Raw genomic sequence first — 17,102 nt, 5'->3', positions numbered from 1 at the left:
TTAGGGGGAAATGGACTAGGGACATAGGACAGGGATAGGTTGGAAATTTGGGGACATCTCCTCTCAGAAAGAGCAGTCAGGCACTGGGACAGGCTGCCCAGGGAGGTGGTGGAGTCCCCGTCCCTGGGGGTGTTCAAGGAGGGGCTGGACGCGGTGCTTGGGGACACGGCTTGGTGGTGACACTGGCGGTAGGGGGGCGGTTGGAGCAGGCGATACTGGTGTTTCCCTAAACTTTATGCCTTTCTGGCTCTGGGAGGGCACACGGTGACAATAAACAATCGCAGCTGGGCTCAGTCAGACAACTTTATTCACATTTACTCCGCGATCCCCCCAGCTTTGCGCCAGGATCCCTCAGGGCCCGCCCGCTGCCCCGTGAGGCGAGGCCGGGCCGCAGCCCCCCCTCGGCCCCTAGCAACGCCGCCCGCGGCTACGGCGGCCGCGCGGCGCCAAACCTCCATGGCGCGCGCGGCGGGGCGGGGCGGGGCGGGGGCGGGGGCGGGGGCAGCTCCCCCTCCGCCAATCCGGCCGCGCCGCCGCCGGCCCCGCGCGCCCGCCGCCGCCAGCACCGCCAGCACCGCCGCCGCCGCCGCCCAATCCCTTCCGCCGGCGGAAGGCGGGACTTCCGCCGGGAGCCGGAAGCGGGTCTCTCATGCGAGCGGGTGCGTGAGGCTCGGCTCCCAGACGTCGCGGGCCCCGCCGCCGCCGCCGCGTCCTTCCTCCTCCTCCTCCTCCTCCTCCTCCTCCTCCTCCTCCTCCTCCTCCTCCTCCTCCTCCTCCGCTCCTTCCTCTCCTTCCTCCCCCTCCTCTTCCTCCTCCTCCTCCGCGCCCCCCGCCTGCCGCCGCCCGCTGCCGGCCCCGCCCCGCGCTCCGCTTCTCCTCCTCCTCCTCCTCCTCCCGGCGGCGGCGGCGGCGGCGCAGCGGCAGCCACGCACGGACAGGCCCCGGCCCGGCCCCCGCTCAGCGACACAGGGCCCCAGCGGCGGCGGCCGGCCGGCTGCTTCCCTCCCCCCCCCCCTCTCCCCTTTCCTCTCCCCTTTCCCTTCCCTTCTTCCCTTTCCCCGGCCGCTGCTGCTCTTCTCGTCGTTCCCCGGCCAGGCCCGGCCGCAGGGCGGCGGCGGCTGTGACAGGTGAGCGCCCGGCTCCTCCCCGGGAGGCCGCTGCGGGGAGCGGCGGGGCCGTCGGCACCCCCCCAACCCCCCCCCCCCCCCGCCTGCTGGGGAAGCCGCCATCTTCCCACCCGAGGCGGCTCCCGGGGGAGCGGGAGGAGGAGGAGGAGGAGAGGAGGAGGAAGGAGGCCGGCTCCGGGCCGTGCTGCCGCCGGGGTAGGGCCAGGCGCCGCCCCGGCTTCGCTCCCTGCGGTCCCTCGGGGAGGGGGGGGGGAGAAGGGGAACGGGAACGGGGGAGCCGTTGGGTTGGGGGGTGGGGGGGGCGGCTGCGAACCTCCGGGACACGGAGCCGTGACTGCACCTCCAGGAGCACGCCCGGAGCGCTTCGGCAGTGGGCACCCCGCCGGCCCCACGGGCTTTGCACGAGGGGTGCAGGGCGCAGAGCAGCGCTGGCAGCAGCAGCCGGTGCCCAAACGGCGTTTTGACCCCCCCCCCTCCGAGGACGGTGTCGCCGGCTGCCTCAGCCGAGTTGTTTTCACTCTCGGTTTCAGTTTGTGCAGATGCTGGGAATTACTACATAGCTCTGTCCGCAGCTTAAGCAGATGCGGGCTTGCCAAGCAATGTTGTCCAAGGTTCCTCTGCGACAGATAAGTATAATTATTTATGTTCTGTAGGTGAGGGAATTGAGGCGAAGTGGTTAACGCTTTGCCCGTGGCCACGCAGGGAGAGTTGGTTTCAAAACCACTGTTTAAACTTGAGTCACGGTTGGGGTAAAACCCTGGGAATTCTGGCTGGCAGCGCTGTGCCTCGTCTCTGGCCTAGTTTTGTTGGCCACCCTCTGAACCCTCAACAAAATAGCAATAGGGAGCTTCCTGAAGGGTTGCCTCAGGATCGCGATCGAAAAGCTCTAATCTTTCCTGTGGCTTAATTTTTATGTAAATCAGATCAGAGTTTAAGGGACCGGATCATTTTTAAAAAGGTCAGAGCGTGTTTTTGTGCTTTTTCTCTCAACTTGCTGGGATTTCACAACTCCAGGCTTTTGATTCTCATCTGGCAACTTTTTATCAGTTGAACTTTCACTTGTTTCCTGCTGAGCTGTAAGCAGTTCTTCAAGTTAATTCTTGAGATAGGCAACTAATCAGCTTATTCACCCCAGCAATTAGGAGGATATTGATATTTTCTATTAGATATTGTGTGTTGTGGCGAGGGGGAAGATGACAGCGCTATGTCCTGATAAGGCAGGTGTAGGAAATGGCAGGTATGTTATCCATAACGTCTCCAAGTAGTTTTATTTTCCTTATGTTGCCGTTTACATGGATGTGCTGTTTGTGTAAGAAGCCCAAATTACTGCTGTGTTTAATTGATGTTCTATTCAGGCAAAAAAAAAAAAAAAGTAATATTCCTTGTTGACAGTGAAATACCAGGTTTGGATAAATGAGTTGGTAGGAAACATTTGACCTCTTGAATGTTCCTAGACAAGTGATTGCATGTTTTCCTCATATATAATTGGGTCCTTAATTGCACATAATGTTTGGGATTAGGCTGAGTTTTTTCCCGTGTAATTCTTTGTTTTTGTTAAGTGTTTACACGCGGATGCCCTAAAGGAATGAGGGGTCAGTGTGAGCGTGTGTTGTACCTTGGGTGCTTTTTGGCTTGCTCTGATGCCAATACACCCACAGAAAGGTACGGCTGACTTACAGGTGATTTCTATACGTTCAGACCTGGGGCTGGAATGTAAATCTGGTTCAGTACAGGGCAAGATGGAGGATCTCTAACTGAAGGCAATCGTGGGGGCTTCAGGGTTATGATTTTTGGGTGTTTTTTTTCAGACATGGGGTAAACCATATGGGCAATCTCCTCCTTTGATGTTGAACTTCAAGTGAAATGAACTACCTGGCTATTTCATTGAAATGCAAAAGAAATGCAGCTTGCCTCCGCGTAATCTACATGTGCCCTGGAGATCTCTTGCTGCATTTCATGCTAAGTCCCGGATCTGGCGGTGGCTTTGGCTTTAAGTTGGTTGTGAGCTTCACTGGCAGGGTAATGCAAACTTCCTTAAATATTTAGTGTGTTACCTACCCGAATGCACATGCTAGGCACAGAAAGGGCATACTCTTAACCATGGTGCGTGGCAAATCTAAAGTGACAGCTGAAAGGCAGTAAGAAAGAAGTTATAAAGAGCAGAGTAATAGGGAGTAAATGTCTTTCATTAGCTTATTTCTTTTAACCAGGTGGCTTTCTGGCCCCTCACAGTCTTGTAAGGTAATGGCTAAGCTATCCAAATGAGCACCTAGAGCACTTGATTGATGTTTTTTTGTGTCTGTGTTGGAAGGGTAGGTGTGTTCAAGGGCCCCAGCCTTACCGACCTTGAAGAGGAGCCTTCTTGTCTTGGAGATCTTCTGTGAAAGCAGGCGCAGAGGTGGCTGTGGAGGTAGCTAATGAATGCAGTGTCAAGAAGGCTGTCCCTGGCACAGAGAAAAAGGCAGAGGAGACCAGGTGAAGAAGGCAAAGAAACGTGGTTTCAGGCTTTGGAAGTGCGATTTTTTTGGTGGACACATTCATGTGAGAGGGGCTGCTTTATGGTGGAAGATACTCGTTCTGTCCAAAATGCGGTCTGCCAAGCATTTTGTTCCTTTAAGCATTTACTAGCAATACAACATTTTTAGACAAGTTTGTGTAACTCTTAGAAATAACTCCGTGTTTATGCTTGTGTGGGATCGGTGATGTTACACTGACTTGGGTCTTACAACTCTCGTAGTTTGCATTCAGAATGGGCACGCAGGTACCAGGGGGAGAGGAAGGATGTTACAACATAGGACGTTGGAAGGAAGAAAATTAACCCCTCCCCTGGCAGTTTGGTAAGAGGCAATAGCATGTGGAGAGATGCGTAGAAGATGAGTAAAAGCTACTCATGTAGTAAAAGGCCCAGGAAAGGCATCTGAGCAATGCTGTTCCCTAAGCAAATCATACGCACGCTGAATCTAACTTTTTATGAGATATATCTCATTTAATCACTGCAGCTCAGACAAAATGAGAACTAGCTGGTTGGTTAGATTCTTATAAGGTCAGCAGATTAGGGAGGGGAAGATGATGTAAAACATACGTTTTGGAATAATTCTTGTTTTATGCGATATCCTAAAAAAAAGTAAAACAAATAACATATTGCATCAAAAAATACCCATGGAAAATGCTGTAAAGCAGAACTTCAACGCTTTAGCTTCTGACTGCCTTTCTTATATGTGTTAAATTTAAGGCAAGCCAGTATGTCGTATGTCAAATGTGAAAACATAGCTTCTGAAGCACTTTATGAATATAAATAAATATAAATCTGAATATAAAACTCCGTGATATTTCAGCTGGTCACTAAGTCATTGGATGCTGTACAAGCTGGATAGTTGAAGCAGACCCATTTCTGTTACAGCAATCTGTTTGTTTTTTTTTAAGAATATACTGGTTTTGTCTGACTGGCTCACAGCAAATGAAAATTATCTTTAAAATATTGAGTTCGAGGAAGTTGTTGGACACGGAGCCTAGCCGTTGGTTTCTGTAGCACCCATTCATTTAAGTGTAGCCCAGTTCCACAGAGCAGCGTGAGAGAGAAGCAGATTCAGATAGCTGCTTCACAGCTGATATGTCCAAAGTTTTGTGATGGAGCCAAGAATGCTTTGCCTGTTTTCATCGCTCTCCCACGTTTCTGTGCTCCCTACAGGTTGCTGTTGCGTGTCCCGTCCCGGGGAGAGCGGCTTCCCCTGGCCCAGGAAGGCGGTGCTGCGGGGCAGCGCTGCCGGGAGCGGGCTGCTTTGGAGCACTTCCATTAGGCGTGACTGTAACGCGGGGTAATTTGGCGATTAGGATAGCCGTGACAGCGTTGTGTGATGCGTGCTGCTGCTGCAGGTATTTTGTGTCTGGCTATGTGTTTCAGGAACAGCAATTAACTCCAAAATTGGAAGTCTGACGGGGTTGCTAATATGTGGCCAGCTACTTAGCCTAGAACATTGCAGGGAATTGGGGAAACGCTGTTTTGACGCCCTGATGAATCACCGATTTCTTTGAGCCTTAATCTTTTCTACCACTCATTTACCGTGGAGGGCTGGGCTATGCATATTCTGGATCCTGTCAGTCCAGCTCCTTAATGGGTAGCTGAGTGATGTAATACCAAAGGAATCACTCGTTCATAAGCTCAATGGATTGCCGCCTCTGCGCTTCCAGCAGCTCTTGGTGCTCGCATCAGGCTGTTGGCATGTAAGGAGCTGGTGGCCCCGAGACTGTATCCTACAGCGGAGGTTTGTTCTGGATTGCCTCTATGTGCTCACAGGCATCTCCCATTTGGTACACGTGTGCTTCAGGTCGCAGGAGCTGTGCACGAGGTTCAGTTCTGGTGCACGCTGACATCGATGCGTCCGTCTGGCGTGGTGGCCTATAATGAATGGGACCCAGAATTTTGTTGTCTCTTAGGGACATCTTCCTAAAAGTCTCTACCACTGCTAAAACTGCACCCAGACAGCAGCGTAACAACTTCAGAGAGACACCTGCAGCTGCTGTCAGCAGTTCACACAGAACTTCAGGAATGTCATGTTTGGAGCAGAGCTGCAGAACGTAGTTATTTTATCTGAGGCTGGCTCTTCAGGCTGTGCTGGGCTGGTTGCAAGTCAGTTTAAGTACTGGATCTCTAAACTCTGAGATTTCCCATGTTTTCTTGCATGAGTATCACGTATTTTCTCTTTGCTTAGATTAATTCTCCTTCACTTTCATACTGGTTCCTCCCCGCTAGCCTCCTTAAATCAGCAGTGATGGGGAAGTATTGATGCTTTATCGACAGTATTCATAAGATAGATTCCACCCCCAGTGAGGGGGTTACAGGCTTGCTTGACAGAATTGTAGCCTGCTGGTATTCCCTGGAAGTGTTTCTTGGTATTTCTCTGCAGACTTGACATCCTGCCTCTATTTCCAAGTATTTTATTGTCACAGGGTGTCAGGGATCTGACAGGGAGTCTCGAGAAACAAAATGTTACCCAAATAGCAATTGTGTTGAGGAAAAAAATATTAACCGTTTGATAAAACTCACCTGTCGGAAACTTGGTGAAATGCTTGAGCAGCTTACAGTGCAGCCTGGTGCCAGCTCTACGGGTTTGTTTGCTGTCAGTGCTGGTATGCACAAGCATACTTTTACAGGTTGTGATGCTGTCCCAGGTTGCCCCACAACAGAGCCTTACGCTGACTGTTGTTCAAACAAGGAACTGGTGAATCAACAGGCCAATGTCCAAAGCAGCTTGCTTTTTCATACCCTGACTCTGGAGGTTTCTGCTCAAATCTTTTGATGTGTTCAGCTGCCTTCTGACTCGTGTTCCGGGAGTTGGAAAAAACAGAGCAAAACTGCGTGGAGCATCAGGGCACAGCTACTTCGGGCACTGAGGATCAGAGCTTAGGAAAGAGCTGCCTGTACGTGCAGAATTCGCCATCTGAGCTCCGAGTTTCATTCCCATTCGGTGTTGTTGCCACCTGCTAGATAGGGACAGAAAATGATCAACATGTTGCTGTTTAAAGCAGCAAGGCAAACAATTTGGGCAAAATAGCACTGCCTCTGTTGGAGCGCCTCCAAGATCTTAGGTCTGTATTCCTCTTCCTGCCTAAAGCTTGTCCGATTTTTTACTTAATACCCGTTTGTAAGACTTAGCAGGGATTCTCTTTACCAACCTGTTGCAATTTAGTTTACAATGCACTTTGTTACGGTTATAATTTTCTTAATTAATGCCTTGTATTTTAACTGCTTGAATTCAAGATATCAGTGGAATTTTTAGGAGGGTCTGTGCCTCGGGTATTTTGATTCGCGTGAAACTGTTACTGTCCTTAAACCCAAGCTCCAGTGCTGGAACAGTCCATCCTTTAACAGTGAGTCAAAACCTGAATTACCAGTAGTTTTGATTACAGTGATACTCTGAAAAGGTGGGGTGCTCTAACTTTGAACCCAGCAGGTGATAGGCTTTCATGCAGTGTTTTAAAAGTAAGCAAAAGTTGCTTCTGATTTCAGTGAGGCTTGTAATGGAGGATGGTAGCTTCTTTCAAAAGAGGAAGTAATGCTAAAATGACTGGATTATTTGGGTTAAATTCTATTTCTGGCAAAGAGGTTAATGAAATAATTGGCAAAAACATCAGCTTCCTCTTTGTATTACAAAGCCTTAAAGTTAAATGACGCTTCTTCAGCAGGTAGCTTCATTTTGCTTTAGGTTTGCTCCTGAGCATGTCTCAAAACTTAAACTAACATATTTTAGGTAAATGAATGCCTTTCAAGTCACCTGAAAACAAACAAACCCCAAAGCCAGAGGGAAGCTCGTCCTGGGTTGTATGTTTTGCAGAACAGCTGTTTATTAAAATAACCCTTGCATCCTCAAGGATTGTTGTATACGTTCCTGTTGGAAGAAAACTTGTATTGCACCTTCTAGTGCTGTAATTGTCGATGTTTTATTTGGTTCCACATACGCCTCCCGCCTGGACTTCTAAGCAGGTATAGACCCTTTTCTGTTTAACTTTTCCAAGACTTTCTGACCAAAGCTGTACTGTGAGAGCACCGCAGCAGCTGTCCCATCGGCACACCAGATCTCTTTGGGAGCCCTAGATCTGCTTGCATTTGAATCCAAGCTCCTTGCTTTAAGATTTCTCTTTCCCTAAATTAGGCGTTCATTGTGCGTTTCAAGAATGTGATGATAAAGAACTTAAGCACAGCTTCAAAGCTTATTTGCTGCCTTATTCTTTTTTTGTGTTTTGAATTGTTCTTTAAGTGCCCTAGAAGCTCTTAATGCAGTGTTTGACCTCCACTTCCTTAAGCACAGCGCTGATTGCAGACTTGAAACATGAAATCCAAATAAAAGCAATATGGCTATTCGAGGATGATAAGCCTTTTAAGATGTGTAAAAGAACGTCAGACTTGTAACCTCACCCTTGGGACTACCCTAAATATTAACCTCAGTGCTTCGAGTGATGTTTTTGCACTTTCATCACGACAAGCTGCATCTTCCTCTGCAAATTTCTGGGCTTTTCTAGAAATCAGCAGATCTGTAAGGAACAGTCATTTCCTTTACCTTGGGGAACTGCGCTGCCTGGAGTCACCGACAGATTTTTAGCGTTGTATGTGTCTGTTGGCGACTTTCTGGTTAGCAGCACAGAGAAGTATGCGGAAAACTAAAGGATCGTGTTGGTAAATCAGGAGGAGGAACATCCTGTAGTTGAAACAAGGAAGTTCGTTGTTCCCAGCATTGCTAAACTGCCTCTCTTCATGCACAGCGCCTAGCTTGTTTCCTCTAAGTAAGTGCTGAAGCAGTTGGTCCTCTGTCATGTGTCATCTCCTGAAGGTTTAGCTGCTTTGAAGAATTCAGAAAGGCCAAGTAGCTGCTGCATCCGAGCTTTAAACGCGTGCAGCTGCTAGCAAGGTACTACAGGCGCTGCAGTTGTTTTGTGAAATAAACAATTTATAAAACCGCGGGTCCGTTTATGGTGAGGCTGCCCTGCCGAGGTGCTGGGGAGGGTGGGAGCCAGCAAGGTTCAGAATCGTACATTTTCCAGTCCACATTGGGAATCGGCCTCGATGCTAAACTGAAAATTGCCTCTCATGACAAAAGTGCGACCGTTTCTGTAAACTTCCCTGCTGCACGTGAGCTCTTAGCATAGCTCGTTGCTGCTTCCTTCAGTTGTGGAATAGGAAGATTAATCTCTCCCACTTCCCTTCAGCAGATAGCTTAAAAGAAAAAATAACCCTCAATTAAATGAGAGCAAGGCAGCTATGTTTGGAGGGAAGATGAGCAAGGAAAATACATTATTATGCATGATAGTATCTTTGCATAGTAATTTTTCAGCTGTGCATGAGAAGATACGATCGAACAAGACAGACTTAGGATCCCAAGTGCCCCAGTAAACTCACCTGCTGCAAATAAGGTGTGTCAAAGTGAAGAACTGTAGGTTACAGGGAAAATACCTGAGAAGCCTTTCACGTGGCTTTTTTGGATAGTCACACTGAGCTCCTCACCAGGGTGTTGCCTGTGGGAAGGAGTAACTTGGGCTAAAGGTGAGTGCAAGTTCTTGTAAAGTTTCTCTGCTAAGTAAATGGGAGTTTAAGTTAGTATTCGGCGTTCTGCAAACGCCTATTTAGAACTAGTCCAGAAATTAAAATAACAGTATTTTATGAAATCCCTAGCCACTAGCGGATAGCAGCTCCTGCCCCATCTACTCCAGGTCAAGCTGTAATTTTCTTCCCAGCTTAGCTCCCGGTTGCCAGTCAGTTGTCGTGGTCTTCTGCTTTCTGTGTGCACAGAGGCGTTGAGCAACTGTCAGTTCATGTGACCTCAGTGCGGATGAGCAAAGTGGATGATAGAAGTTGATGAGGAATTAGATGAGGTTTCGCGTTTGATGGTGCTAAACTTCGGAAATGTATTTTTGTGATGCTTTCCTAACGTTTGCATTAAACAAAAAAATAATTTCTGCATCAGTGAACAGTGGTACAACACAAAAAGCCTGGGGTTGGTAGGTGTCAACGTATCTGAAGTTGTTGAGAAGCTTTAGCTTTTAGAGAAGGATGCATTTAGCCTGTATAAGATCCCACCAAAGCATCTGCAGTATTTCTGTAGTAGGTAAACAATTTTAGCAGTTGGAAGTATTTCTGTTATTAAAAGTACCAATGCATTTTATTTGTATAGCTTCATTTTTTGCAAATAAGTATTTGCAGATGTGAATCCCAGCACTCCGGGCACCGCGCAGACACTGGCTGATGCCTCGTGGTGTAACAGGTGAATGCAGATGGATGGGAGCATCACGAGAAATCAATGAGTAGTGTGTGAGTACAGCGTGTGCTGCCTGGGCTTTGATGAAAGCCTCATCGGTGGGCTTCTCTTGTCTGCATGTCCAGATACTCAAAAAATCTCGTGGAAGGAGGGAGCTTCCACCACGTTTTATAGCTTTATATAGTTTTATATCCATGTTGAGCAGAAATGGTTTTTATTTGTTAGTTTTGGCCGTGATACAGGTGGGCTGTCTTAAAGGACTGTTCGCCAAGTTAGCCTCCCTCTGTGGTTAGGCTCCTTTAAAGTGTGTGGTCTCCATCCTATGGCTTGGAAGCAGAGGTGCTGCTTTATAGATGAGTAACAGCAGCAGAGAGAGATGGGCCTGGCCTGTTAACTTCATTGGGAGCAGCAGTGCTCTGTCTGCTCTGCTGGTGGTGCCAGAAGTAGCAGTGCGTGTGTGCAGGCAGTCCCTGGGCAGGTCTCTGGTCAGCTCCTGGTGGGAAGGAGCTCTCTCAAATCTGTTCCATCTCTGCTCTCGCTGCTGATCGCTGTCCTGGATAAATCAGAAGGGAGACCGGGGCTGGGAGTCAGGGTAGAGGTCAGACAGTTGTGAACCGAACTGGGGGCGAGTGAGGGAGTGTTTGAATGGGAAATGAAGTACTTTCAGGTACTTCACCAATCTGACACTCAAGCACTTCGTTTATCTCTTTCCTGAGAAAGAAATAAGACTTCTCTCTCCTTGAGTGTGAGATGTCTTCTGCTTTTGGTAGGCCTTGGTCATGAGCGTAGCACTGGGGATTCTCCAGCTGAAACCATCAGCTGGTACTTTTCTATCTGGTTACTCCAGAGGATGGCTTTGAGGAGCGCTGTGATGTAGCTGCTTCATGCCGAGGTGGCATTCCACCTGTCTCTGCAAAATTGTCACGGCGTGGCTGAGCTACTGACAAATTGAACTCTGCCGTTTGAGGGTTGCTGAAATAACGCACAATAGGAGAGTGAAGAGTTTATTTTAATTAGGTCTGGAATGTTTTTGAAATCGTCATCTGATAAAAAAAAAAAAAAAATACCCTATCTGACATGCAGTCATGATAATGGAAATAAAATATGCGTCTGTATGGATAACCTGCAGGGTGTGTGCTGTTAGTCCACTTAAGGTGAAGAAAACAAGCTTGTGGCTTCGTGATGGATGTGCTGCATGCAGCAACTCCGGTTAATTAATACTTTGGGGTTTATAATGTTATGTGCTTCAGTCTGCAGGCAGGAAAGTGCTGCTTCAGATCTGAAAATTGAGAACAAGCTGTAAGCAAACTGAAACTGCTCCTGACACAATGTCACTTGTCTTCGGGGCACGTGGTGTTCTTATCAGGCACGAAAGCTTCTTCCCAGTAGGTTATTCCGGATCCGGTGGGTGTTCCTAGTGTCCTTAAACAGCAGGACCTCTTAGCTTACATACCATGAAGTGCGTGGTGTGTTGTGTTACGAGGAGGACGTGTTCCACGGGTCTGTTACTCTTCTTGGAGTGATGTTCAGGTGTGTATGGGATAGTACCTGCATGTAAACCTTTCTTGGTGTGCAAGAGGACAGCAGAAACGGTGATCCCGTTCGGTAGAGTAAAGGGATTTCCTTTTAAGTGTGTGTATTTGAAATCCAGCACTTGGAAGGCTGGACTTGAAAATGAGAACTGGGACTGTTGGCTGGTCAGGGTCATCCCCTCACCTCCCGTGGGCTGTCACGCTTTCTTTTTACTGTCTGGGATTGAGTGGGTACAAAAGGCTCTAAATTTCTGCCCTTCCCCCTATTTCTCTTGCTGGCGACTGCCAGACCTTCCCGTGTACCTCTGCACAGAGCACTTACTCACTAGCATCAGGTTTCTTTGGTAATCTGTCACCTTTGTTCAGTAACTTATTGCTCGGTATCTCTCGGACAGCTAATTACTGTTAATGATCTGAATTTCTAGACCTGCAGAGTAATCAGTTCTATGCGCAGCGCCATTGCCCATGTCTGTGTGTGAGTCGGGATCAGGAAGCTTAGCACGGGATGAGATTGCAAATTACTCAGGAAGCCCAGCACAGAAATGTCTGGTAGGTCTTGAAATCAGGAGACTCGGTGTTCCCTTCGCACGGCAAAGTTAACTCGTGCTCATGAAATTTGGACCGTTCTTAGAGGAGCAGCTACACCTGAAGAGATCGCTACTGAAACTGCGGAATAGTTTTGGAAACTATCAGCTGCTTAAAGAACAGAAACAACAAAAACTTGGGAAGTGGAGGCAGCAGCTCGAAACCCTCAGAGCAAGCATTTGCTGTTGCAGAATGTTTTTAAAAGGAGTACAGCATTAAAATGTCCTTCTGGTGCAGTGTCTGGTTCAGACGTGGTGCCACATGGGTTTTAAAAGGCCTCGCATCTGCCAAGTGAGTACCAGGTGTGGGCTCACCTGCTGTGCGTGTGTACGTGTTCCTCGTCAAAACCCCAATTCCTGCGTTGTTCTGGGTGCTTCCCGGGGAGTGCTCGGGCACGGGCAATTTTCTTGTCAGGAAGGAAAAATGAAGAAAATCCGCTGGTACTTCTGAGGTTTTGTGAAACCTCACCTCCCGGTAGTCGTGCTGGCACTTGCCCTGGCTGCGCGCATGTTTGGAAGCCTTCAGCTGGCAGGCGCTGATAACGTCTGGGCATGTGGTCAAACTAGGTGAAACTTTCAACTTTTCCCCCTACTGGGGAGTTAATTAGCAGTTAAACAAATCGGGAGCTGTGTGCTGATTTTTAAAGCAGTGGTGTATTCAATATTTAACTTCTGCGGACACACGCTGTGACTAAATATTTATGTCGTGTCAGCTTTTTAATTGCTGTTGGGTAACACGGAGTTTACAACTTCTGTAGACGTGATGGTGATTGCACAGATTGCGGCTGACAAATGGGCCTTTTTGTGTTGCTGGGCTTTTTAATGTCCACTGTGGTAACGTAACCACCTCATAGTGTATCTCCTTTTAAATAACACTGCCCTTTGAATGATGCATTGCTTCTCCCATCTGCTGCTCGGAGATTGATTTCCCGTTTTGAAAGGAAAGATGGGAACCTGACATCTACGTAGGAGCTGTGTCATGGACTCTCTGTGAGGACCCTCGCAACGACGGAGCTTTCTGGGGTTATTTATCTTCAAAACGGTAACGCTGGTCCCATGCAGGGGGATGATGGTGCTGCTCTGGCATTAACAGCTGGAATCTTTCTTCGGAAGTCTTTTAAAGCAGCCCTCTGATTAAAAGTGGCAGGCTCCAGTTTGTAATGCTTTTCAACACTGAGACGGAGGGAAACCTGCAGCCAGGGAGTTGGATTCACCAGGTTTTCGTGGTGCTCTATAAACAGCTTTACCTGGAGTGAGAATGCAATATGTCAAGAACTGACCACATATTGCTTGGGTATTCAAAACATTCATGAGACGAGCAAGAAAACAAAAGTAAACAAACAGGAGGTGATGTATTAAACTGGGGACATACCTTTGGAAGAGGCGTGTGTTGTTTCTCCTATCAACTCTGAAGTCTTAAGTAATCTTCTAAAACTAAGTGCTGTTCAGACCCTCCTAGCTCATCGGAATATAAGACAGTGTCATGGCAAATTAGGAACATGATTTTGGAGGTTAATACTGTTTTTCCATTCAGTTAAATACCTGCTTTCTGCATTCAAGCCAGTCAAGGAGGTGATACTGCTCTGTAGCTAACCCAGTGGTCAGCATGTTTCAGGTGTTTCTTGCTGCAGGAAATCAGCGATGTGATGTGTTTGGCAGGTGCTGGAGCTCTTTCCAAAGGTGGAGTAGCTGTGATTACTTCTGATCCTCATGGATGCTCTCAGGAGGGCGTGAAAGGCGGTGAGGAAGTATGCTGGGTGACTGGAAGGAGGGCTTTGGCCGGCAACTGGCAGGTTGTTGTGAGGCGTAAGTTGAGAACTGCACCTCTGTTTTGAAAACATTTAATGCTTTCTCATGTTCCTGGAAGTATATTTCTGCATTATTAGCCGTGTGAAAAGTTTATCTTCATCTGTGTTTAAAGTTTTGAAAATGTTTGTGAGGAAGAGTTGTGCGCGCAGCCGGGCTCAAATCTGTTTTTGTTTTTTTTTTTTTTTTTGCCTGCTGGAAGAGCAGTGAAAAGATCTTTTATTCTAGCGAGCTTTTTTGTTTTATGGTGTTGCTGTTTGCAGTGTGAAAGTTAGTTGTCAGCACTTGCATTTGTAAATCTCTTTTTAAGGGCTGATTACACTGGGCTGAAAGTTGGCAGGCAAGATCTCAGCCCTAGAGCATTGTTGTGGGTTTTGCATGTTTTTAAATAACAGATCTATCTGACTGGCCTGATTGAGGGAATGCATGCTGCTACTCATACCTTTGTAACTCTAGGCAGCAAAACAGCCTCCGTAACAGCGTGCTTTGAATGTGAATTAGAGAAATTAGAGACAGCTAATGGAAGCAGAGGTGTGGGGGGATCGGGAGCTGCACTCCGGGGAGGTTTTGGGGGATTTGAGGGGGCGCAGCAGTGGCTGTGGAACCACTCGGTAGATGTCTTGGGAGATGTTGGCAAGGTTGTGGTGGATGTGGATGTGGTGTGTTTGTGTATAAATACCTTCAGACGGTTGAACATTAACTCTGCCAGCTCTGTAAGATGCCTCAGCCCAAGCTAATAGGCGGTGTAAAGGTTAGCCTGCTGTTGGCACTCCTCTGCCACGCACGTGTGGCTGGTATGAGCGCAGCCCCAGCTGCGGTTGGCCTGGCACCCAGACAGCTGCGATGGCGTGGTTGTGAGCACTGCCTCTGTAGGTGTCCCGTGGACGCTGTGGGATCTTCTGGAACAACACTTCTTACAACAAGGGGCATGCAGCTCTGTAGAGAATCACATCGACAGCTTTTTGGAAAACTGGGTGAAGGTGCTTGTGGTGTTTCGGAGGGAGAGCAGTTCAGCAGAGGCTGCAGTGCCTGCTGTCGGTGTGGCTCAGTCCCTGCTGAAAATATTCTTGTAGCTCCTCAGATCAGGCGCTGCTACCAGGTGCCAACAGGGACAGGTTCTGTACATGTACCCGTAAAGAGTTACTGCGCTCGTTGTGTCTTCGCTCTAATGAGAAAACAGCCGCATTAATGCACGGCTCCTCTTCCTGTTGCAATCACCAGCCTAGCAGACCAGGTAGTGTTACAGTTTGGGGAGCAATCAGGACTTCATGGCTGAATGTTCTGGGAATTTTGTAGTTGTTTTTAAAGAAATAGGTTTTCACCTGTATTTTAATCTTTTGGGGTTAAGTGTCCTGCCTGCTTACAAACCAAGTCCAAACTGCTGTGGAGAAGCTGAGGTAAAAGCCATTCAGCTTCTCTTGGGTTAGGCAATTCTGAAAATGAGTATTTGCATGTCTCGAGTTCGTTTGCTCTTCACATAATACACCTGACGTTGTTCAGCTTGACGCACTGTGGTGATCAAAAGGCAAGGCAGAAGGAAAAGTAATGATGTAGTGTACATATTTACAGAATTGAAATGATATGGAAGAATGAAATCGTAATGGGGTACTTCCAAATCAAATCATAAATCCAGCCATTCTGTAGGCTGCATGGCAAGACATAACTTGTGGAAGACATGAATTTTTGTGAATCTGCTTCCTATAGACTGAGAATATTGTTTAAAAGATTGCATGCCTATGAAGACTTTTCTTGTGTTTTTAAATAATTTGAGTTAAAAAATACCTCTGACAGCTCGGTGTAGTGCCATAGGGAATGCTCTCTCTGTCCCAAAGTGCTCTGCTGACCTGCGTTTTTCTCGTCTCCTACTTGCTGTGGCAGTGTGTATTTACGCAAAGATATGGTTTAGCATTCAGTGAGCCAGTGTATCTGTTAAAGTGGTGGGCAAGTCAGCTGCTTAATGGAATTAAAAACTTGATTGCTGTGTTCAAATGCCACGTCAAACTTGTGAATTCGACCATTAAACTACAAGAGGGAGTAAACTCTTCTAAGCTATAAATGCTTATCTGGAGTTGCTGGCACTGTCAAATACTGCCTGGTTCTGCAAATAAGTTTGTGTGCAAAGGTATTTATAACAATATCAGTATTAATGAATAGCGTGCTGAAAGCATCCTGCCAGTAGACTTTAACATCTGGTGATGGTTTTTTCTTTTAATTCCTATTTTTTTCCTTCTCTGTGAAATAACGCTGCTTTTTTCCACAAGCACTGTGTTCCCTGACATGACAGTCGTGGCAGCTGCTGTCATGCAGCCTTTATGCTTTAAGAGCCTGGTGAGTGGAAACTGTGGTGGAGAAGTTCATGCATGTAACTTCCCAGCACGTGAAGTTGTATTGAAGCACAGCAGAACGGATGGGATTTTGCAGCAGAGCACTTGCCATCCCGCAGACTTCAAGCAGTGTGAGCTACTCAAGGAAGAAGACTGCAGGATCTTTCAGTGTGGTTTATGCATTTGTAGAAAGGCAGTAGCTGGGCATTGTTAAAAGCATAGGACTTAAACGGTGGGTTGAACGTCCTCTTAAAACAGGTTATAATAATGTTTTATTTGGTTTGAGAAATGTTTTGATCCTTAATGATGGAAATGTGACTTAACAACAATGCAAAGCCCATGCTTTTATTGATAAAACTTCTCATGAGGTCAGTGGATTTGTTGTGATGTCTATCACAACAAATATGTGTGCTAATGAGAATAATTATTAGTCTGAGCAATCCAAACAAAGTTACCTGGAGCTTCAATCTAGGCCTAGTCTGCGATAAGGGTCTTGTGTAATCTCATCTGAAGGGCTTCTGAAAAGCAACAGTGATGTACTGTTCTTCTCCCAACTTCAGATTGCTTGGGCAAGCCACCAGTAATGTGAACGTTGCAGGCATCTGTTATCTATCAAGCTGGCTGACAACTAGTCTACCCTCAGCCTAAATTAATGATTTAGCTGAATATTTTGTGCTCGATGGCCAGTCAGCAAATGCTTTAAAGAGCATATGTGTAGTGGAACTTTACTCTTGTTTGTTAGAATCACATGTTCCTGGCTGTTTTCCTTCCACAATCCACGGATTTACAAAGTGCTGGCGCTTACGCGACATACTGGAGGGTGGAAGAGGTTGCGGTGTGACTGGGGACGTGCTAAGCCTAGGAGGGAAATGAGGAGCTGTGAGATCAGCAGGTGACATGCAGGGATTTGGGAATTGATTTGGGAATCGCCGTGCAGGGGAGATAATGTCATTACTGACTGAAACACAGCAGTGCTTCTGTA

At 47.4% G+C, this 17,102-nt stretch overlaps 1 protein-coding gene across 2 annotated transcripts in view; it reads left to right on the top strand.

Annotated features, from left to right (window-relative positions):
* The first annotated feature begins 575 nt into the window (after positions 1-575).
* Positions 576-17,102, top strand: part of LARP4B (La ribonucleoprotein 4B) — a 57,115-nt gene continuing 40,588 nt past the window's right edge. The window contains exon 1 of one of the 2 annotated variants that reach the window (XM_084282178.1): positions 576-659. The gene's annotated coding sequence lies outside the window, so the exon portion shown is untranslated. Of the gene's footprint in view, positions 660-721; positions 1,128-17,102 lie in introns of those variants that run through there. The other variant, XM_084282177.1, reaches the window with a different exon arrangement.

Source organism: Netta rufina, assembly GCF_964035555.1.
Source record: "Netta rufina genome assembly, chromosome: 2".
Taxonomy (NCBI): domain Eukaryota; kingdom Metazoa; phylum Chordata; class Aves; order Anseriformes; family Anatidae; genus Netta; species Netta rufina.
Note: the sequence above shows the minus strand (reverse complement) of the source record. Positions and strands in the feature narration are given on the sequence as shown.